This window comes from Haliotis asinina, chromosome 4 (assembly GCF_037392515.1).
Source record: "Haliotis asinina isolate JCU_RB_2024 chromosome 4, JCU_Hal_asi_v2, whole genome shotgun sequence".
Lineage (NCBI taxonomy): Eukaryota > Metazoa > Mollusca > Gastropoda > Lepetellida > Haliotidae > Haliotis > Haliotis asinina.
This window is the reverse complement of record NC_090283.1, coordinates 46296439-46321266: the sequence shown is the minus strand read 5'-3', so window position 1 is coordinate 46321266 and position 24828 is coordinate 46296439. Positions and strand designations below refer to the sequence as shown.

At 39.5% G+C, this 24828-nt stretch overlaps 1 protein-coding gene across 1 annotated transcript in view; it reads right to left on the bottom strand.

Annotated features, from left to right (window-relative positions):
- The window catches only part of LOC137281594 (uncharacterized), a 94636-nt gene extending 70066 nt beyond the window's left edge, over positions 1 to 24570 (bottom strand). The window contains exon 1 of the mRNA XM_067812928.1: positions 24529 to 24570. The gene's annotated coding sequence lies outside the window, so the exon portion shown is untranslated. The remainder of the gene's footprint in view (positions 1 to 24528) is intronic.
- Between the last annotated feature and the right edge of the window lie 258 nt (positions 24571 to 24828).

The following is a 24828-nucleotide window of genomic DNA, read 5'->3' as shown; positions in this document are numbered from 1 at the left end:
CGTCGTGACAGAACGGACGAATCGGCTACTGTACAACCTAGCTTGGCACAAGAACCTGGACAGAATAAACGGACAGTAAGGCTGAAGAACTGTGACAAAAAGCGAAACAAACAAGGGACAACTTAGCAATGGCCATCGAGTCCTAACTTTACACACAGAATGGAGCAAGCTACAAAGACATATTTTATATCATTGGACAGATCTCGAGGAGATGAACACGAAAAGTCCATGTGTCAGTGTGTTCACGTGTTAACAGGCTCACAAATTGGCTCTGAAAATGCATTTCTGCAGAAATTTTTGGCAGAATTTTTTTCCAATGAATCTTTCCAATGAAATATAGTCTGGTTCATAATTATTGAGAATTTTTCTTCTTACTTTGAGCTATCCTAACACCTCAACTGATTCACTGATACTTAAAACTAAGTAATGGTATAAGGGAGGTAACTCATCTTGGCCTACTGAGTATAGTACAATTAGAGTTACCTCCCCTGAATTTGTAGCAGACGTCATTTTCCTCAGCACTGTCAACAATGTCTGCTGAATATAAAAGAAGGTTGATTTTTGAGTTGTGTAATCAAGGAATTGATGATGTAAATACATTGGCAGAGAGAACAGGAACTCCTCTTTCTACTGTGTATAGGATTAGGAAGAATTTTAAAGAGGGAAAGGATTTGGGGCACCAGAAAGGAGCAGGGAGACCCAGAAAAGTGGACTTCTCAGATCGCGTCCGGCTGGGAATTTTAGCGTCTAAAAAGCAAAGGGCAAGCATCTCCAACATCAGGTATGAAATGATAGAAAGGGGATCAACAGTTGTATCAAAATCTACAGTTAGAAGAAATTTGATTGATCTTGGATGGGAGAAAAAGACTGGAATTCCTTCTCCTCTCATGAAACAAGAACATAAAGACAGGCGTGTTGAGTGGTGTTTGGCACATGAAAACTTTGACTGGGAAAATGTGATTTTTACTGATGAAAGTTCAATATGGGTATATCCCAATAATGTGAAAATATGGACAAAGTCTGCGTCAGCACCGTTGTATCGACGACCTAAATACAGCCCAAAGTTTCATGTATGGGGAGGGATATCCTTATTAGGAACGGCCCCGCTGTGTGTGTTTGAGGGAAATCTGACAAGTCAACGCTACACTAACATATTAGATAATTTTCTCCTTCCAAGTGCACATGTGTTTTATGGAAATGACTGGATTTTGCAGCAAGATAATGATCCTAAACACACCGCAAAACATGCCAAGCAGTGGTTTCAGGGGGAAAATGTGACTGCATTACCATTTCCTGCATATAGTCCTGACTTAAATCCCATTGAGAACATTTGGGGGATGATGAAGGAATGTGTGAATCAAAAGGGGTTGATAAAAATTGAAGACCTGAAGAGAGAAGTGGTCCGATACTGGGACAGCATAACTCACGAGACACTAACCTCTCTGATAGGAAGTATGCCTACCCGTCTTAGACTGTGCCGTGAAGCTCAAGGAGACTTGATAAAATATTAAATTGTTACCTACACAACATGAAAAGGTCAGTTCACTTTCACAATACATTCAATTTTATCTGATTTGTTCTCGTTTAATAATATGAAATGCTTTAGCTATTCTCAATAATTTTGAACCATACTGTAAGTGAGTGAGTGAGTTAACTCATTAAGCCCTGGAGCCGCTCCACTGCCCAACACCTGGCACCCCTCGCTGACTGCCTGATTGCTGCGACGGGGCTAATTAGTGCTAATCATGCCTGATTTCCCTGGCAGGTCTCGGATATGACAGGAAACTGTCTAGTCTCACAAACAAGTACTGATTATTTACTTGTGTCGTAAAGATGGAAAAGAGGCCGATGTGAACACATATATTACAGCATTTCATGTAATTTATTGTCCCTTATACCCCTTTGCCAGTGTGTGTTGTATTTTTATCAACACCTACGCGGTCTTTGTACGTACGAGATGAACAAATATACAAATTCCTCCTGTCTCTCTCATCGTATTGACTGAATTATAATATATTATTTATAATAGAGTTTAAAAAGAGGGGGGTACTTGCATTATAATCGTCTACATTTTTTGCCAATACATTGCTCATGCTTACTGACTATTTCAAGGAAAGTATCAAGAGGTGTGTAAGAACATTAGAGCATATAGAAATTTATAGTTTGTCACTTTGTTCATCTTAACTTAACACTGTAAACATACATCACCATTCATACACATACATACTGCATGATACATTTATCATTACTCGATGCTAAAACAAAGCTTCCCGTCATGTGATGGGATAAAACATCACGAATGTAACGCATTATATCTCACTTACTCATTATATTGGCTGATGCTGTGACCAAAATCGTATCGTGAGAACCTGTCACATAGGAAGGGCAAGGTGATGGGGCGTGGCCTAAATTTCTGAAGGGCACGTTTGGTCACTCAGATTGGATACATTGATTTTTTATTGTATTGTTGACCAGTGGATACGTTGTGTTTTGGTTGTATATTCTAACTATCATGTAACAATTTGTGTATTGTCTGATATCGTATCGCTATCAAGGTTCACCAGACTGCACCCATGTGTGCATATACAGTACAGAGAATGAAGCGTACGTAGCACCATCAAGTGGGTTGTCCGACAAAATAACAACACATGTTTATTTTATGCTTGTCCCGGGGCAGTCCGTTCAATAAGGGAGTAGGGGCGTGGCTACGTATAAATTTTACCGGAGACTGTTGTTTCAAGACCAGTAGTAGCGCTAAATAATCTTATTACTGTAGTCTGAATGGTGATACGCAAGGATATCAATACCATGACTAATATGCTATCCTGCTTTTACTGATGATGGATCAACGGAATTAGTTGCTACATGTGATAATTACAGAGAGGTGTCAAGAAACTTTCAATAGCACATAAAGTAAGGGATTATGTAAGTGTGCCTTTCTTCACACATGTTTGGAATCTTTGTATGTAAGACATACTTAAACCAAATGATGTTCAAAACATCTATGTCAATGGCAGTAAAGACGAATTTACGCACATGCCTAATAATCTATGAAAGAAGCGTTTTCGCTGATACATTGCTAGTGTTTACTGAATATTTTAAGGAAAGTACTAATAAGCTAGTCTGTGACGTACATATAACAGATTCACAGTTTGTCGCTTTGGTTCATCTAGATTTAACGCAGAAAATACACGTTATCGCACGAACATACATGTATGCATATTGTATAATGCTATTCCTTGCACATACATAAGACAAAGGGTCATGGGGTGGGCGTCATCAAAGTTCCCGAATAGGTCGTTTTGTATCTTAACTGTACAATATACTCCCTGATTTGTTATCTATGACCAATCGTATCATGAGATACCTGTCACACTGGAAATGACAGGTCATGGGGCGTGGGCTAAATTTCTGAAGAGTACGTTCGGTCACTAGACAGCTTGGATACAGATTGACTATTGGTTAGATCGTTGACCAATCGATATGCTAGATTTTGGCTTTATCAACTCTAGTTATCATGAAAGGTTTGTGTATCGTGAACATATGTAATTGTAAGGATGCCTGGAATGTACACGTAGAACTAACAAGCACTTTGACGAGTTTATTTTTCTTTGAAGCGCTCAAAGCGCTACAATGCGATTACCCCGGATAACCCAATCCAACTATTGAGTAGAGATGGTATTTATTTGCATATACTTTTTGCGCACACTACTTGTACATCAAACATAATGGTTCGCTGAACATTTCAATTTAATCTGCACATTGTTACGAATAAATACCATAATTCAAGTACATGTATTATAGAATTTAAAAAAGTAACACGATACTGATTTATTGTGATGTATACACTTGAATCTCCCCAAATATTTATGAAGATGGACATACTCATATTTGTTTTGCAAGTAAACGAGGTTCAGAAGATTGACAATGGGCTTGACTCCACAAAACAGGTTGTCCAATGATGTAACAGCGCATTAGTTTGTTTTACACTTGTCACGGGACAAAAGTTTACCTGGACATGCATTCGGCCAGAGGCTGTTATTTTGAGGTTGAAAGAGGTGTTCACATATCTCATTTAGTGTTTTCTGATTGAATGATTATACGCATCAATTCCGTAACTGATATATTATCCTCCTTTTATTGAAGATGGATCTGATACAAGTGATCATTACACAGGATAAGATAATTACAGAGATCAAATGCAAACGTTTCTTACACAATGCTTATGTAAATTGCATTGAAAAGTCACATTTCAAACAAGCATGAAACAGCTTGAACAAAATACCCCAGTTACCTTTGTATGGTTTATGTGTACTATATATGTATATTATGAGTAGATGCAAGAGTTATCACTTCATATTCGATTATGTATTATTGTCAACTTTAAAAATCAATAGTCGCAAATGAATTAGGTCTAAATTAGTAACTTGGTTTATTTCAAATCTACACGAACCTGAGTGTAATACAGCAGTGCTATTTATGTCTACGATTCATTATATGGACTATTACAACGAATGAATGAATGATTTAATTTAGAAGAAGGTTTTGTAACCTTGTCACCATTAATTCAATCAATGTGCAAACATAGTATCTTAGTATTCACTCCCAATGACGAGTAACAAACACGTACCTCCTGTAACAACATCTCATAATCCCTTTTCTCGCAGACGTGTTCATTTGAATGTATAAGCCCCCGACATTGCAAGCAGTTGTTATCAAAACACATTAATAGTTCTTCTGATTAACACAGAAAGTAACCCCTCTCATACGAAAAGCTAATCTTTGATCGTTACTGCTAAACTGATTGAAATTTTATAATAGGTACAGTACGAATTTAAATTGTAAAACCCCAATACGCGGCTCTCGCTGAATGAGAGGTGCTTTTCGTAACCCCCAATATGCGGCTCTCGCTGAATAAGAGGTGCTTTTTATTCCCCCCCAATAAGCGACTCTCGCTGTGAGAAGCTAATTAATTTGCCGCATATACGCGGCTCTCGGCCTTAATGAGTTAACATTTAACGTCACATCGGCAGTATCTCAGCCATATCGTGACGAGAACATTTAATTCTGAAATGAAATATATGCCTATTATAAAACCTGTCAACGAAGGACAGTAAAACAACTAGAATATCACAGAGTAGAATATAAAACTAGTAACTATACCTAAAACAATTTATCTATAGAGGACAACACAATATAAAAATGGGCTATTGATTGCTAACAACTGAAGGTAGATCACCATACTAGGGACCATGGGGACTTACAGTACCTTTGCTACCGGCATGGACCCTAGCTGGATTTACATCATCCCCTCAGCCATCAGCAATTCGGGAAATCTAGCCATTCAGTAAAAAGACACTTATTCTACAATTAAAAACATGGAAAGTTTGAATTTACTTTGAATGTTTGTGGACTTTCGTACCCTCTCAGGAGGACAATAGTTTTACGGTACTTCAACCCCCTTTGAGGATACAGCCACTAACAAGTACAGTTACCAATTTAAACTTCCGATAATAAAAAAATTATCTATTTACAATTCATTTAATAAATCTAATTCTTTTAAAAATGCAATAATTAAATGAGAACTGATATTAGTAAAAAGGTCCTTCATACTACATGATTTAAAATAGGTATCCCTTGTGATGAAATATTCCACGCAGTCAGGCAAGACATGCTTGACCGTGATTCTTTCATCACAAGGGATACAAAATGGAGGATCCTCACCTTTCAAAAGGTATTTATGCGTAAATCTGGTGTGACCAATACGACATCGTCGCATAATGACCTCTTCAAATCTGGACTGACAGCCCAAGTAGGTGTAACCAATATACGGTTTTATTTCATGTAATTCATTTATACCTACTTGGGTGTCCCACTTCTTTTGCATCAGATCACGAATATAAGTTCTAATGTTCGTTTTGTAATCTGAGTATGGAATAAGAAGTGGTGTTACAGATTTGTTGAGTGCTGCCTTGGCAGCAAAATCGGCCATTGTGTTCCCTGAAATGCCTACATGGCTGGGTAACCAACAGAAGACGATGTCGTATTGGCCAGTAGCAAGATTATTATACAATTCAATAATGTCAATTAAAAGTGGATGTTTACATGATAAATTTGTAATCGCCTGAAGACAAGAAAGAGAGTCTGAATAGATTATATATTGTTTACGTTTAGGGTGCCTTTGAATATATTTAAGAGCTGTTAATATGTCGTTAGCTTCTGCTGTAAAAATAGAACTGTTATCTGGTAATCTAGAATATATTGTTCTGGATCCAATGACAGTAGCACAGGCAACTGCGCCACCGTCCTTGGACCCATCTGTAAATAAGGATTTATAATTGTTATATTTATGTTTCAATTGATTATATTCTTGTTTATACTGTAATTCATTCGTTTCTGATTTTTTAAATGTAGTTAATGTTAGGTCAAACTTTGGTCTAGCCAACTGCCAAGGGGGAGAGGAAAGAAGACGGAAGGGAGCTATACTGTCCAGCTCAATACCAGCAGCAGCAATAAACGGCTTTATTCTGAGCCCAAGAGGTGGAACAAGAGAAGACGTTTTGCTATATAAATCCTCATACAGAGGATTGAAGACACAGTTATATGCGGGGTTAGATTCGTTAGAGTATAGTTTTGTGATATATTGTAAAGATAATTTGATACGGCGTTGTGCAAGAGATGCTTCATCGGCCTCAACGTAAAGACTGTCAATAGGTGAAGTTCTGAAGGACCCAAGACAAAGTCTTAGACCTTGGTGATGGACAGAATCAAGAAGTTTAAGATTGCTTTTGCAGGCTCCACCATAGACGATGGAGCCATAATCAAGTTTAGAACAAACGAGTGATCGATATAGATGGAGAAGGGTAGATTGATCCCCTCCCCATTTTGAATTTGAAACAACTTTCAACAAGTCAAGTGCTTTCAGGCATTTAGTTTTAAGTGATTTAATATGTGGTAAAAAAGTTAAATGGGAATCAAAGACTAGACCCAAAAATGTGGCTTGCTTGACAACTATAATGGACGTCCCATCTAGAGACAGTTCAGGGTTTTTATGTGGTCTATATTTACCTAAAAAATGTATGCAGTTAGTTTTTGATTTAGAAAATTTAAAGCCTTTTTCAAGACACCATTTATTAATCTTGTTTAAACACAACTGCAATTGCCGTTCAATGGTATGCATATTTTTACCACAAGAAATATTAAAATCATCCACAAATAACGATCCATCAATTGAATCAATTAAAACTTTAGATAAACTGTTGATCTTGATGCTAAAAAGAGTGACAGACAACATACTGCCTTGTGGAACACCCTGATCATGATTGTAATGATCAGACAGGGTAGAACCCACGCGGACCTGGAATTGTGAGTTATTTAAAAAATTACCTATAAATTCAGACAAACAACCTCGCAACCCGAAGTCATGTAAATCTCGCAAAATACCATATTTCCAGGTTGTGTCATATGCTTTCTCAAGATCAAAAAAGACAGACACAGCATGTTGTTTATTAATGAGTGCGTTTTTCACAAATGATTCTAAACGCACTAAGTGATCGACAGTACTTCTGTTTTTTCCGGAAACCACATTGTATATCTGTTATAAGGTTATTTGTTTCCAAGTACCAAACAAGTCGATTATTTATCATACGTTCCATGGTCTTGCAAACACAGCTAGTTAATGAAATCGGAGGATAATTAGATGGATCCGTATGATCACGTCCAGGTTTAGGTATTGGTACTACTATGGCATCACGGCATGAAGAAGGAAATTTCCCGGAAGTCCAAATATCATCAAATATTGATAAGAGCGTCTCTAAACAGGATTCCGGTAAGTGCTTCAGGAGTTGATAATGTATGTTATCAGCTCCAGTAGCAGTGTCATGTGCTTCATCAAGAGCAGTATGGAGTTCATGAATAGAAAATAGTTCATTATAATCTTCCCCATTTTCTGAATTAAAATTAATAGTTTTCTTTTCTTGTTGTTTTTTATATTGTTGGAATTTAGGCACGTAATTAGAAGAGGAAGAAGGTGTAGCCAGAGTTTCACCCAGTTTATTTGCGATATCTGACTCCTCGGTAAGTAATTGATCTCCATGTTTAAGATGATGGACAGTAGATTTAGTACCTTTACCTTTAATTTTCTGGACCATGTTCCATACCTTGGACATTGGTGTCCGAGAATTTATTTTAGATACATAATTTTTCCACGATTGGCGTTTATTCTGTTTAAAGGTACGCCATGGCTTAGCATTTAAAATTTTAAATCTATTTAAATTATGCACCATAGGGTGGCGACGGAAATAATGTTCTGCTTTTTTCCTTGCCTTTCTAGCCTGTTTGCATTCATTGTTGAACCATGGTTTTCGAATATGTGGAACTGCAGAAGACTTTGGGATACACTCATCATCAATGTCAATGAGTACATCTGAAAAACCACTTAATAGCATCAGGAGCAGTAATAAAACGTTCGGGATTAAGTTTGCCAGTACAGAGAGATTCATATAGAGCCCAGCCTTACATCAGAGGGGCTCACAGGTTTTAGTATTGTAGGGAAATGGTCGCTCCCACACAAGTCATCGTGAACCGACCATTCAAATTCATTTAAGAGATTAGAGTCAGTAACTGATAAATCAAGAGCTGAATATGTTCCTGTGCCAGGATGTAAATATGTATGTGACCCGTCATTGTAAATACAGAGATCATTATTTGAAAGAAAATCCTCAAGTAATTTACTTTTGGTGTTCGTAGTAGTACCACCCCAGAGTGGATTATGGCCATTGAAATCGCCAATGATCATACAGGGTTTAGGAAGTTCATTGTAAAGAGCTTGTAGATCAGTTAACTGGACAGTGGATGAAGGTGGAATATACAATGAACAAAGCGTAAATGCAACTTGTAATGTAAGTCTCACAGCTACAGCTTGGAGATTTGTTTTAAGCGCTATTGAACTATGTATAACATTTTGCCGTACCAAGATTGATGATCCTCCACTTGCCCTATCACCTGGAGGTGAAAAATAATGGTAAGCATTGAAATGAGGGAGGTCAAGAGTATCAGTGTGTTTTAAATATGTTTCCTGTAGACACATTGCTGACGGTGTAAAATCCTGGATTAAAAGCTGCAATTCATTAAAATTAGTCCTTAGTCCTCTGCAATTCCACTGAATAATATTATTCTGATAACCTATCTTTTGGGGGGATTTATTGGGGAGTTACCCCGCACTTCTTTGGTGGGCGACAGGCTGTGTGCCCTAGAGCGGACGTTTTCAGACACGTCCATGTCTTCGAGTGATCCATATTTGTTGAAAATTTGGATTTTATTCTCTGAACCGTTTGGGGCTCTGCCACCTAGCTTTTTCAAAGAATCTGGCTTCTTAGGTTTTATTTTACTGGGTTGAGACCTTGTTGATGACTGAGAAGATATGTTATGATCAGGGGATGTTGCTGATTGAATCTGAGATGTACCAGGAAGTGATTCTGCAGTTTGAGTACATATGGCAGGTGACAAAGGTTGAGGGGAATCCGTGTTCACCCAAGTCAAGTTTGTCTGACAGCTTGCAGATAATTTCATTATTGTGGATGTTGCGTCTGGGTTTGGTCTGGCAACGGAAGCATAGCTTTCCGTTTGTACTGAGCTCTGGGCCATTTTCTTTGCATCTGCAAAACTGATGTTTTGTGTAAACTTTATTCTGTTAATGGCCATTTGTTGTTTCCACACAGGACATTCTTTAGAGAAAGATGGGTGATCCCCTGCGCAGTTTGTGCACTTTTTAACATGGCTGTCACAATCTTCTGTTGTGTGTGTTTTTTCATTACAGTGAGCACACACAACAGACAATGTGCACGTATTTACACCATGACCGAATTTTTGGCACTTGAAGCACCTCAACGGATTTGGAATGTATGTATCAACATTGAGATTACATTACCCTGCCTTAAGTGACTTTGGAGCAGTAGGCGATGAGAAGGAAAACAGATATGTGTTGGTTTTTATGGTTGTGTTGTTTTTACGGGTTGAGAAGCGTTTGACATATAGTACACCCTGATCTCTCATCTCGGAAACGATATCTAGGTCAGACATGTCTGCCAGCAATCGATCACGATCTCGCACTATTCCCTTACTGGTGTTGAGTGTTTTGTGGGCCATGACAGTAACCGGAGTACCAACAAAAGTGTCGATATTCAAAAGGTTGGTTGACTGTTGCTTTCTGGCACACTCAATCAACAGTGCACCAGAACGTAATCTTCGAATGTTCTTTACTTCGCCAGCAATGCCTTGGATACCTTTAGACACTGCAAATGGGTTCAGCTTAAAAGGTGTGTTATCTTTGGTCTCAATGACAAGAAAACGTGGCCAGTAATCAATTTGTTTGGACGGTCTGAGGTCGTCAACGGGATCATTTTCGAGAGGACGTTTGCTCTTCTTAGTGGGGGTTTCTTAAGCCATGGTTAGTTATGTAGATTTCATCATCCGAGCTCCCCACCCACCACGGAGTATCACAGGGACGATGCTAGAGCAAGCGGGCCTCCAGCTTGCAGCACCAAGGATACCCGGATGATATACTCCAGCAGAAGAATTATTTATAAGTACTCCACCAGATTGGCCAATGAGCCACCGCTTTCTGGGCATGAGACTCTAGGCAAAGTTCAAACCAACATAATTCAACATCAAACATGTTTTAGACAATAAAGCCAAGACTAAACGCAATCAAAATTAATTCCAAATCATACTTGTGCAATGATAAATAAATTTATAATCTATGCACAGGGCTTGGCATGACCAGCCGATTGGTTGAACCGGGCCCATTCAACCTCTCATCTAGGTAAAGTAAGGGTCGGAGGGATGTGTTGAGCAAAGGGAACGCGGTCACAGGCCCCCAGTGCCCTCAACCCCCAGATTCCCGTCCTCCACCGACACAGGACCGCAACTCACGGTAAACGGGTTGGTGGACCAAATATCCCCCCGGATCCACACGGAGGGTTGGTGAGCACTTAGCGTTACCCAGCACCCACCACGAGGAGGTGGCTCGCCACGAGTGCCTTCCAATGAAATAAAATATTCTTTTGTTACAGTGAAGAATTTACCGTGACAACAATTTAAGATATCCACTGTGAACCAGCAAAACAGAACAAAGACAAGTCGTTGTCGTTCAAATTCTGTATTATTATGCAACGAGAGCAAGATATACAAAGTCACAAATCAACAATGCAGATTGCAGGTACAATTCAAGAGAGACAAAATCTAAGTCAATGGGTTACAAAATACAATATAGCAAACTCACCAAAGTCTTGGTGTGAGAGAGAATCAACTATGACAGAATGTCAACACAGCGATGGGTGCGACAGCAGATAATGTAGATTCAGGCGTTGACAGGATTTCAAACGTTGGCAGTAATGTGAATGAGTGTGAGTGTCGCCCTCCACACGGCAACAAGCCTTTTTATGTGTTTACTAAGTCATTTCCCGAAAGTTCGGGCACAAACGAACATCGTCCACACTGTAGAATGGTCTCGAAACAGTATCCCGGAAGTGAACACATAGAAAACTAGGAGCAGATAAATTCCGGAAAACCAGAATTCTAAAAGTGTTGACCAGCTATTAAAACGAAATGTGACCCATCATAATTAATATTCAAAACACTAAATGTTGTGACCCAAAAATTATCATTACTGAATTAAAAACAAAAATATACAGAATATACACACTCGTAACACTTTGTAGCTTGCTCCCATCTGTATGTGTGGCACCCGTGGCGAGCCACCTCCTCGTGGTGGGTGCTGGGTAACGCTAAGTGCTCGCCAACCCCCCGTTGTGGACCCGGGGGCATATTTGGTCCACCAACCCGTTTGCCGTGGGTTGCGGCCCTGTGTCGGTGGAGAAGGGGATCCTGGTGGTTGAGGGCAAAGGTTCTATCAATCGGCTGGTCACGCCAGGCCCTGTGCATGGGGATTTTGTTTGCACATTTTCATTATACTGTTGGGTCTTGGGTCTTGTTCAAAGTCAGATTTTATTTCTCTGCATCGAGGAAATTGCCTAGAGTCCTATGCCTCAAGGCGGTGGCTCATGGGCCAATCTGGTGATGTTGACCGCTGAATTCTATATGTCTTTGGATTATTGTTATGGGCCGAACCAGCCTGACAACTAATCTTTTGGACAAATATAGCTATTCATGTCATATTTACTGGAGTATACCACCCCTGTATCCTTGGTGTTAGCATCCTGGAGATCCGGTGCAAATTGATACCGTCCTTGTTGACACTCCATGGTGGGTGGGGAGCAGGGGTGCTGAATTCGTATGTTATACCATGTCTCAATACAATTCACCTGGTTCCTACAAAGCAACTAAACGCAGACATGTAGATATGCTCTCGTCTGATGAGGAGGTAGCTCCAGATATTTCTGATTCTTGGCCACAGTTTATCACAATTGCATCAGTTGACGGAAGTCCTTTAAAACTTAACCCGTTTGCTATCTCACTGGGCATTAGAGGTGTCTGTGGAGATGTTAAGAATGTCACACGACTACGGACTGGTGCCTTACTAGTGGAGTGTTTGAGGAAACAACAATCAGTCAATCTGTTGGGTTTACAACAATTTGTTAATACTCCCGTTGTTGTTTCAGTGCACAAGACACTGAACACGAGCAGAGGCATTGTGAGAGATGTTGCTCGCTGTCTTTCTGATATGAGCGAGGAGGAAATTGCAATTGAATTAAAATCTCAAGGAGTCACACATGTAAAACGTTTTTCCAGAAAAGTACAAGATGGTGTCTTTGTTAAAACCAACACCTATCTTTTCACCTTTTCTCAACCTGTAATACCTAAATCACTAAAGGCTGGATATTTCAACATCGGGGTGGAGGTTTATGTACCAAATCCACTCCGATGTTTTAAGTGTCAAAAGTTTGGTCATGGTGCTAAGTTCTGCCGTAGCAAGATGGTAGTATGCTGCCGTTGCTCTGGAGCCCATGATAGCTCTGAGTGCACAAATGACCTCAAATGTGCTAACTGCAATGGTGATCACATGGCGTCTTCTAAATCCTGTCCATCGTTTGAATTTGAAGCCCAAATCTTAAGAATTAAGCACACAAACAACATAACCTACCAAGAAGCAAAAAAAACTAGTACCATCTCCTGCTCAAACATATGTCAAAACATATTCCACAGCAATTGCATCCTCCACTCGAGTTTGTAAGACAGTCTCCGTGTCATGTCAGACCGACATCTCCTGGGTCAAGGATGACCAGACTGTACTGCACCAACCCTCTGACATGTCTCAGAAAAGTAATATGAAATCAACCACTTCACAAACAGACAATCCTACTCGTGATGTACCATCTCACTCCATGGAAAGTACACATACCGATGATGCAACTCTAACTAGAAAAGAGAAAAAGAAAGTACAGAAAAGACGAAAGGCGCTCACTAACGTGGAGACGCCCACTCAAGTTCTTGCATCTGTTGAGGTTCATAACTCGTATGAACCTCTGGAGATAGACGTTCCTCCTTCACAACCAATTCATAGGAGTGAACACTCCTCCCAATCACGATCTCCAGTTAAGCCTCCATGAACACTTCCAATACTATTATTCAATGGAATTGTAGGGGACTGAAGAACAATTTTAATGATATACATTTACTTATACAAGATTTTAAGCCATCAGCATTTTGTTTACAAGAAACATTTTTTAAAGAAAACGATCACATCGATAAACGACAGTATACTCCATATCACTGCTTTTCTCCTCCTGGGCCTAAAGCAACTGCAGGTTCTTCAATATTAGTGAGACAGGGCACCATTCACAGTCCTGTTCCTCTAAATACCCATCTTCAAGCCGTTGCTGTCCGTGTAACGATGCACATTGTTTTTACATTGTGCTCTCTCTATCTTCCTCCTTCCTTTTCTGTGCAGCCTGTCGATCTGCAGGCACTTTATGACCAACTTCCTAAGCCCTGTATCATCATGGGCGATATGAATGGACACAATCCCTTGTGGGGAGGTACACATACAAACAGCAAAGGTAACATACTAGAACATTTTATTTCTGCCAACAATATCTGTCTCTTTAATGATGATTCCAACACTTATTTACATCCTGGTACAGGAACATATTCTTCTCTTGACTTATCAATTACTGACTCTACTCTGCTGGGTGAGTTTGAATGGTCAGTCCATGACGACTTGTGTGGAAGTGACCATTTTCCAACTATTCTTAAAGCTATATGTCCATCTGGCGTCCCTCCCTTGTCACGAAGGAACTGTACCAAAGCTGACTGGCTTTTGTTTGAATCACTTTCATCCAACAGATTGAAGCCTGAACTGTTTATGTGTGTTCCTGACCCCGTCCAACTCTTTTCTGACGAACTGAACAAAATAGCCGATGACTGCATTCCAAAGTCCTCTACGATTCCACACATACGAAAACCATGGTTCAACAACGACTGCAAACAGGCTAGGAAGGCACGGAAAAAGGCTGAGCATTATTTCCGTCGCCACCCTATGGTCCATAATTTGAACAAATTCAAAATATTAAATGCAAAAGCACGACGTATCTTCAAACAAAATAAACGTCAATCTTGGCGAAACTATGTGTCGAAAATCAATTCGCGTACGCCGATATCAAAAGTATGGAACATGATCCAGAGAATCAAGGGCAAGGGCTCACAATCTAGCATTAAACATCTTAAAGACGGAGACCAAATATTGACTAGTAAATCTGACATTGCAAATAAACTTGGAGAAACTTTGGCCAGACACTCTTCCTCGTCGAATTATGTACCTCGGTTTCAAAAGTATAAAAGCCAACAAGAAAGGACCCCTATCAATTTCACTTCAGATAATGGGGAAGATTACAATGAAGTATTTTCGATCCATGAGCTTCGTACTGCTCTTGACCAGGCTCATGATACTGCTACAGGAGCTGATAACGTGCATTATCAACTCCTGAAGCACTTACCAGAATCATGTTTAGAAACGCTCTTAAACATTTTTGATGAAAGTCTGGAAACTTTCCCTCGTCTTGGCGAGATGCTATAATTGTTCCCATTCCCAAACCTGGACGTGATCATACTGATCCTTCCAATTATAGGCCAATTTCACTAACTAGCTGCGTTTGTAAGACCATGGAGCGCATGATAAATAATCGACTTGTTTGGTACATGGAAACCAATAACCTAATAACTGATATACAATGTGGTTTCCGTAAAAACAGAAGTACTATCGATCATTTGGTGCGTTTGGAGTCTTTTGTTAAGAATGCCATAATTCATAAACAACACGCAGTGTCAATCTTTTTCGATTTAGAAAAAGCATATGACACAACATGGAAACATGGGATTTTAAAAGATTTACATGATTTTGGATTACGAGGCCGTTTGCCTCAGTTTATATCAAACTTTTTAAATGACAGACAGTTTCAAGTTCGAGTGGGTTCTACCCTGTCTGACCATTATAGTCAGGATCAGGGTGTTCCGCAGGGTAGTATATTGTCTGTCACATTGTTTAGTATTAAGATCAATAGTTTATCCAAGGTTTTAAACGATTCAGTTGATGGATCACTTTTTGTGGATGATTTTAATATTTCTTGTCGTGGGAAAAATATGCATACCATTGAACGGCAACTGCAGTTATGTTTAAACAAAATAAATAAATGGTGTTTAGAAAATGGCTTTAAATTTTCAAAGTCCAAAACTAACTTCATACATTTTTGCTGCAAATACAAACCGCATAAGGACCCTGAACTGTATTTAAACAATACACTTATCAAAGTTGTAAAGGAGGCCAAGTTTCTGGGTCTTATTTTCGACTCCCACTTGACGTTTTTGCCGCATATTAAATCACTTAAGGCCAACTGTCTGAAGGCACTAGATTTGTTAAAAGTTGTTTCAAATTCTAAATGGGGAGGAGATCAAACTAACCTGCTTAACTTATATAGATTACTTATCCGTTCGAAACTAGATTACGGATCCATCATAAATGGTGGAGCTTGTGAAAGCAACTTAACACTCCTAGACTCTATCCACCACCAAGGTCTAAGACTTTGTCTTGGGTCCTTTAGAACTTCTCCCGTTGACAGTCTCTATGTTGAGGCTGATGAACCATCTCTTGAGCAGCGCCGTATAAAGTTAGCTTTACAGTACATTACTAAATTATACTCTAATGAATCTAACCCTGCCTATAACTGTGTTTTCAATCCCCTTTATGAGGATTTATACAACAAAAAGACTTCTCTTGTCCCGCCCCTAGGACATAGAATTAAACCATTTCTTTCTTCGGCCGGCATTGAGCTGGAAAACATAGCTCCATCCCGTCTTCTTTCTTCTCCTCCTTGGCAGTTGGTTAGATCTCAAGTCGACCTAACATTAACTTCATTTAAAAAATCAGAAACTAATGAATTACAATATAAACAAGAATAAAATCAATTAAAAATTAAATATAGCAATTACAAACCCTTATTTACAGATGGTTCCAAAGACTGTGGTGCAGTAGCCTGTGCCACTGTCATTGGATCGAGAACAATATCTTCTCGAATTCCATATAACAGTTCTATTTTTACTGCAGAAGCAAACGCCATATTAACAGCTCTCAAATATATTCAAAGACACTGTTGCCTTCTTGCACATTCAACTAGAAGAGAACCAGACCGGAGACGTGTAACATTTTTAACAGTTCCACAAATGCCTTCAATAGATTTTGAAATAACGAAAGGATTAACTTTGAGGGGTGTACCATCACTTCCATCGACAACAAGAAATCGTGGCCATGAATCAATACTATTTATGCATTCTTCATCAGAAGATGTTGCAGCATCACTATCAATGTGCCTTCTTTTAGTTTTTGATCTGGAACCAGTAGGTAGTTGGGTAGCCATAGTGAAAAATATATTCGACACCCTTGCTCCCCACCCACCATGGAGTGTCAACATGGACGGAATTGCAGCGGAAGCCAACTACAAAACCAGGGCTACAAGGACGCTATACTCCAGCAAGAAGGACGCAGGTAGCTGTAATAGTCAAACAGAGTAAAAGGTCAGGCTGGTCCGGCCCTAGACAATTACCTGATGACAAACAGAACCCGGAGGTCATTAATGCCAGATTGGCCCATGAGCCACCGCCTTCTGGCATAGGACTGTGATATAGTAATAGTTTCATGGTTTCCATAGTAACCACATGAAATATCAATATGAACACTCACGTATAATTATCCATGCTCAGGGCATGGCGTGACCAGCCGATTGATAGAATCGGGCCGATTCTACCACCCGTCTAGGTGAAGTAAGGGCCGAAGTGGTGTGTTGAGCAAAAAGGAAGAATGTTCGCAAATGCAGTTGTGTCTAAACAAGATAAATAAATGGTGTTTGGAAAACGGCTTTAAATTTTCTAAGTCTAAAACTAACTGTATACATTTCTGCCGTAAATACAAACCACATAAGGACCCTGAACTGTATCTAAACGGCACACCTATTAAAGTTGTAAAGGAGGCCAAGTTTCTGGGTCTTATATTTGACTCCCACTTGACGTTCTTGCCGCATATTAAATCCCTTAAAGTTAAATGTTTGAAGGCACGTGACCTGTTAAAAGTTGTTTCCAATTCAAAATTGGGAGGCGATCAAACCACCCTACTTCACTTATACAGATCACTCATTCGCTCCAAACTTGACTATGGTTCCATTGTATATGGCGGAGCCTGTAAAAGCAGCCTGAAAATGTTAGATTCTATCCATCATCAAGGTCTAAGATTATGTCTTGGATCTTTTAGAACTTCTCCCATTGACAGTCTCTATGTCGAGGCAGATGAGCCATCTCTCACTCAGCGACGTATCAAATTATCTTTACAATATGCTACAAAACTATACTCTAACAAATCTAACCCTGCATTTAATTGTGTCTTTAACCCTCTTTATGAGGATGTATATAACAAAAAGTCTTCTCTTATTCCACCTCTAGGGGGGCACCCGTGGCGAGCCACCTCCTCGTGGTGGGTGCTGGGTAACGCCAAGAGTTCGCCGACACCCCTGTAGTGGACCCGGGGGGATATTTGGTCCACCAACCCGTTTGCCGTGGGTTGCGGCCCTGTGTCGGCGGAGGAAGGGATCCTGGTGGTTGAGGGCAATAGGAGCTTGCAACCGTGTTCCTGTTGCTCAATACACCACTTTGGCCCTTACTTCGCCTAGACGGGTGGTCGAATGGGCCCGGTTCGACCAATCGGCTGGTCATGCCAAGCCCTGTGCATGGGGTATAATTATATTTATCAATGCACATACACCATTTGGAACTGTTGTAAATTTGGACTTGGCTTTATAATCTAAAACATTTTTGAATTTGAAATATGTTGCTCTGTATTTTGCCTAGAGTCCTATGCCAGAAGGCAATGGCTCATGGGCCAGTCTGGTAGAATTATTAATCTTTTAATTCTTCTGCTGGAGTATATCATCCGGGTATCCTTGGTGCTGCAAGCTGGAGGCCCGCTTGCTTTAGCATTGTCCTTGTGATACTCCGTGGTGGGTGGGGAGCTCGGATGATGAACCATATTACCTTAACCATGGCCTACGAAATACCACTTAAAAAAACAAAACGTCCACTTGATATTGACCCTGTTGATACTGACCTGAGACCATCTGCATCGATTGAATATTGGCCACGATTCATTGTGATTGAGACACCTGACAAGACACCGTTAAAACTGAACCCCTTTGCTGTGTCCAAGGGTATTCAGGGTATTGCAGGGGAGGTGAAAAACATTAGACGCTTGCGTTCGGGTGCCCTGCTAGTTGAATGCGGGAAAAAACAACAAGCAACGAACCTCATGAACATAAAATCTTTCGTGGGCATTCCGGTCACGGTCTCTGCTCACAAGACCTTGAATACAAGTAAAGGTATTGTGAGAGATCGTGATCGATTGTTGGATGATATGTCGAAACTTGATATAGGATCTGAAATGAAGGCTCAAGGTGTGCTCTATGTCAAGCGCTTTTCAACGCGGAGAAACAACGAAACCATCAAAACGAATACGTACCTGTTTACTTTTTCATCTCCAAATGCACCCAAATCAGTGAAGGCAGGCTACTGTAACATTCCAGTTGATACGTACATCCCCAACCCGCTCAGGTGTTTTAAATGCCAGAAATATGGACACGGTGTGAATACTTGCACATTGTCTGTTGTGTGTGCTCACTGCGGTGAGAAGACACACACAACAGAAGATTGTGACAGTGATTATAAAAAATGCACCAATTGCTCAGGCGACCATTCGTCCTTTTCTAAACAGTGTCCTATTTGGAAAGAGCAAATGGAGATCAATAAAATAAAATTTACACAAAATATCTCCTTTTCTGAGGCCAAAAAACTGGTAAAGAGATCTTAACTTTCAGAAAGTTATGCTACAGTAGCAAAAACATCATTGGGGTCTAGTTCTAAAACAACGTCAACCACAGGCTGTCAAACTACCTTGACTTGGGTCAATTGCGACTCTCCACAACATTTGTGCACTGCTATATCATCACAGACTGAGGAATCACTTCCTAATACCTCAAAGACTTCGTCTGATCATAAATCAGCATCTCAGTCACACTCAAAGTCTCAATCTACAGCTGAGAGTCAACAAACGGTGAAAAGTAAACCAAAGCCAAAGCCTGATGCTTCAAAACAACAAAGTGGCAGAGCTCCTAAAGGATCACAAAATAAAATTCAATTGTACAATAAATATGGGTCTCTTGAAGAAATGGACGTTTCTGAAAATGTCCATTCTAGGGCACATAGCTTGTCGCCCTCCAAAAGAGTGCGGGGTAGATCCCCAATAAATCCCCCTAAAAGATAGTTTATTCCAATAATATTGTACAGTGGAACTGCAGAGGATTGAGGACTAATTTACATGAATTACAGCTATTAGTCCAAGATTTTACACCTTCAGCGATATGTCTCCAAGAGACATATTTAAAACAAACAGATACATTTAATTTTCGTCAGTTTAACACATATCATTGTTTTGCACCTCCGGGTGATCGGGCCACTGGCGGATCATCCATTCTAGTCAAACAAAACGATATTCAAAGCCCTGTTTCACTTAATACTAATATGCAGGCTGTTGCAGTGAGAATTACGTTACATGTAGCGTTTACGCTATGCTCTCTTTATATTTCTCCGTCTTCGACGTTTGCTAAAACTGATCTTCAAGCTCTATATGATCAGCTCCCGAAGCCCTGTATTATAATGGGAGATTTAAATGGGCACAACCCACTCTGGGGTAGTATAACTACTAACACTAAAGGGAAATTGTTGGAGGACTTTTGTTCTGACAATGATTTGTGTATTTATAATGATAGTTCCAGCACATATTTACATCCTGGTACAGGGACCTATTCTGCTCTTGACTTGTCTCTGACAACTTCCGAACTACTAAATGAATTCGAATGGTCAGTCCACCATGACCTCTGTGGAAGTGACCATTTTCCTACTATGTTAAAAGCTGTAACTCCATCTGATGTTCCTCCGTCATCAAGACGAAATTTTAAAAAGGCTAACTGGGCTTTATATGAAACACTGTGTGCTGAAAAACTTAAACCTGAACGTTTTATTGACGTTCCCGATGCTATTAAATGCTTTTCGGATGAACTGAATTCCATAGCTGATGAGTGTATACCAAAGTCCTCTGTAGTTCCACATATACGAAAACCACGGTTCAACGATGAGTGCAAACAAGCTAGGAAGGCAAGGAAAAAAGCAGAACATTATTTCCGTCGCCATCCTATGGTGCATAATTTAAATAAATTTAAAATTTTAAATGCTAAAGCACGGCGTACTTTTAAACAGAACAAACGCCAATCTTGGCAAAATTATGTATCTAAAATAAATTCTCGGACACCCATGTCCAAGGTATGGAACATGGTCCAGAAAATCAAAGGTAAAGGTACTAAATCTACTGTCCATCATCTTAAAGATGGAGATCAATTACTTACTGATAAATCAGATATCGCAAATAAATTGGGCGAAACACTCGCTAAACACTCTTCCTCTTCTAATTATTTACCTAAATTTCAGCAATATCAAAAACAACAAGAAAAGAAAACTATTAATTTCAATTCTGATAATGGGGAAGATTATAATGAAATGTTTTCTATTCATGAACTCCATACTGCTCTTGATCAGGCTCATGCCACTGCCACTGGACATACATTACATTATCAACTCCTGAAGCACTTGCCAGAATCCTGCCTAGAAACTCTCCTAAATATTTTTGATGATATTTGGACATCGGGTAACTTTCCTCCGTCATGGCGTGACGCCATAGTAGTACCAATACCTAAACCTGGACGTGATCATACGGATCCATCCAATTATCGTCCGATTTCATTAACAAGCTGTGTTTGCAAGACCATGGAACGCATGATAAATAATCGACTTGTTTGGTACTTGGAAACTAATAACCTTATCACAAATATACAATGTGGTTTCCGCAAAAACAGAAGTACTGTCGATCACTTAGTGCGTTTAGAATCATTTGTAAAAAACGCACTGATTAACAAACAACACGCTGTGTCTATCTTTTTTGATCTTGAAAAAGCATATGACACTACTTGGAAATATGGCATTTTACGAGATTTACATGACTTCGGGTTGCGAGGTCGTTTGCCTGAATTTATTGCCAAGTTTTTAAATAACAGACAATTCCAGGTCCGCGTGGGCTCTACCCTGTCTGATCATTACAATCAGGATCAGGGTGTTCCACAAGGCAGTATTTTGCCAGTCACTCTTTTTAGCATCAAGATCAACAGTTTATCTAAAGTTTTAAACGATTCAATTGATGGATCTTTATTTGTGGATGATTTTAATATTTCTTGTCATGGTAAAAATATGCATACCATTGAACGGCAATTGCAGTTGTGTTTAAACAGGATTAATAAATGGTGGCTTGAAAATGGCTTTAAATTTTCTAAATCGAAAACTAACTGCATACATTTTTGTCGAAAATACAAACCACATAAAGACCCTGAACTGTCTCTAGATGGGACGACCATTAAAGTTGTGAAGGAAGCCAAATTCTTGGGTCTAATCTTTGATTCACACTTAACGTTTTTACCACATATTAAATCACTTAGAAGTAAATGCCTGAAGGCTCTTGACTTGTTGAAAGTGGTTTCAAATTCAAAATGGGGAGGGGATCAAGCTACCTTTCTCCATTTATATCGATCACTCGTTCGTTCTAAACTTGATTATGGCTCCATTGTCTATGGTGGAGCCTGCAAAAGCAGTCTTTAACTTCTTGATCCTGTCTATCACCAAGGTCTAAGACTTTGTCTTGGGTCCTTCAGAACTTCACCTATTGACAGTCTTTACGTTGAGGCCGATGAACCATTTCTTGCACAACGCCGTATCAAATTATCTTTACAATATATCATAAAACTATACTCTAACGAATCTAACCCTGCATATAACTGTGTCTTCAATCCCCTTTATGAGGATTTGTATAGCAAAACGTCTTCTCTTGTTCCACCTCTTGGGCTCAGAATAAAGCCGTTTATTGCTGCTGCTGGTATTGAGCTGAACAATATAGCTCCTTCCCGTCTTCTTTCCTCTCCCCCATGGCAGTTGGTTAGGCCACAGGTTGACCTAACATTAACTACATTTAAAAAATCAGAAACTAATGAATTACAATACAAACAAGAATATAATCAATTGAAACATACATATAACAATTACAAATCCTTATTTACAGATGGGTCCAAGGACGGTGGCGCTGTGGCTTGTGCCACTGTCATTGGATCCAGAACAATATCTTCTAGATTACCAGATAATAGTTCTATTTTTACAGCAGAAGCTAACGCCATGTTAACAGCTCTTAAATATATTCAAAGACACCCTAAACGTAAACAGTATATAATATATTCCGACTCTCTTTCTTGTCTTCAGGCAATTGAAAATTTATCATGTAGACATCCACTTTTAATTGACATTATTGAATTGTATAATAATCTTGCTACTGGCCAATACGACATCGTCTTCTGTTGGTTACCCAGCCACGTAGGCATTTCTGGTAACACAATGGCCGATCTTGCTGCCAAGGCAGCACTAGACAAATCTGTGACACCACTTCTTATTCCATACTCTGATTGCAAAGCTAGCATTAGAACCTACATCCGTGATCTGATGCAGAAGAAGTGGGACACCCAAGTGGGTATAAATAAATTACATGAAATAAAACCGTATATTGGTTACACCTACTTGGGATGTCAGTCCAGATTTGAAGAGGTTATTTTAAGACGATGTCGTATTGGCCACACACGATATACTCATGCATACCTATTGAAAGGTGAGGATCCTCCGTTTTGCATCCCTTGTGATGAGAGGGTCACAGTCAGGCATATCCTGCTTGACTGTGTTGAATTCTCCATCACAAGGGATAAGTATTATACAGTTAAAACAATTAAGGATCTTTTTACCAGTGTTGGGTCTCATTTAATTATTGGCTTTTTAAAAGAAATTGATTTTTTGGTTGAATTTTGAAAACCTTTCGTGTAAATAGATGTATTTTATTTATTGGAAGTTTGGATTAGTAACTTGAATTGTTGGTGGCTGTACCCTCAAAGGGGGTTGAAGTATTGTAAAAATATTGTCCTCCTGAGAGGGTATGTAAGTCCAAAAGCATTCACAGTCAATTTAGACTTTCCATTGTTCTTAATCGTAGTATTTGTGTATTTTTAACTTTTGGCTAAGTGTGTCTAAATTGCTAACAGTTGAGGGGATGATGTAAATCCAACTAGGGCCCATGCAGGTAGCAAAGGCACTGTAAGTCCCCATGGTCCCTAGTATGGTGATCTACCTTCGGTTGTTGGCAATCTATAGCCTGATTTTATATTGTATTGTCCGAATAGTGATATTAGTTTTAACTTTCCACACTAGTTTTAATTCAAACTGTGATATTCTAGTTGTTTTACTGTCCTTCGTTGACTGGGTCTTATACTATACATATATTGCATTTCAGAATTAAATCTTCTCGTCACGATATGGCTGAGACATTGCCGATGTGACGTTAAATATTAACTCGCTCACTCACTCACTCAATCACTAGCACTTATTTGTACACTTTTTATAAGTATACTTATGGGTAGGCTGTTCTAAACTAACAATCACTGCAAAGCAGGTGTCTGTGAAAGATATTACGTATGAATATGTCGTTACACATAGCATACACGAACGCGTAGAGTATTTGACATTTAACTGTCAGCGAAATAGCGACGTAGCGTTAAGCAATGCATTCCTTTCGCATTGACATTATCCCCGATGAACAAGTGTCTCATATCCACACCATATCAGCAGCAAAGGGAGTCACAGCCATTGTGAGTGAAGCCCGTCCTATTTCTATAGCGAAATTGGAGGAATTTCTGCAATGATTTAACTCGTATTTCTCGGTTATATAGTGCAAAAATGAAAGTGTAGCTGACATTTCGGGAATCCTGGTACTATAGTGACCCTTAATATCGAACAGTTAACTGTGTACAGGTTGACAAAGTGAGAGACGAAACACAAGACACCAACCTGGACTGGCAACTCCCTCCACTGTTAACACGTACGTCACTTCCGGATGACGATGGCCAAACCTGATATCATAAGTGTTGATCTGATATGTGTTTATATTTATTTTAGCTGTAACATCTTTTGTTATCAACGAAATATACCTCAAACGTATCAGTTTCTAGTTCATCGTTTACACTATCGCTTGTTTATTTATGTAAGTTTGCAGATAGCAAAAGTCCAACATTATGACGGTTGTCGGAACACCAGTCTAGACCGGGCACACCAGTGATGGAAGTCATGAGATTGAATCTGCGCCATTAG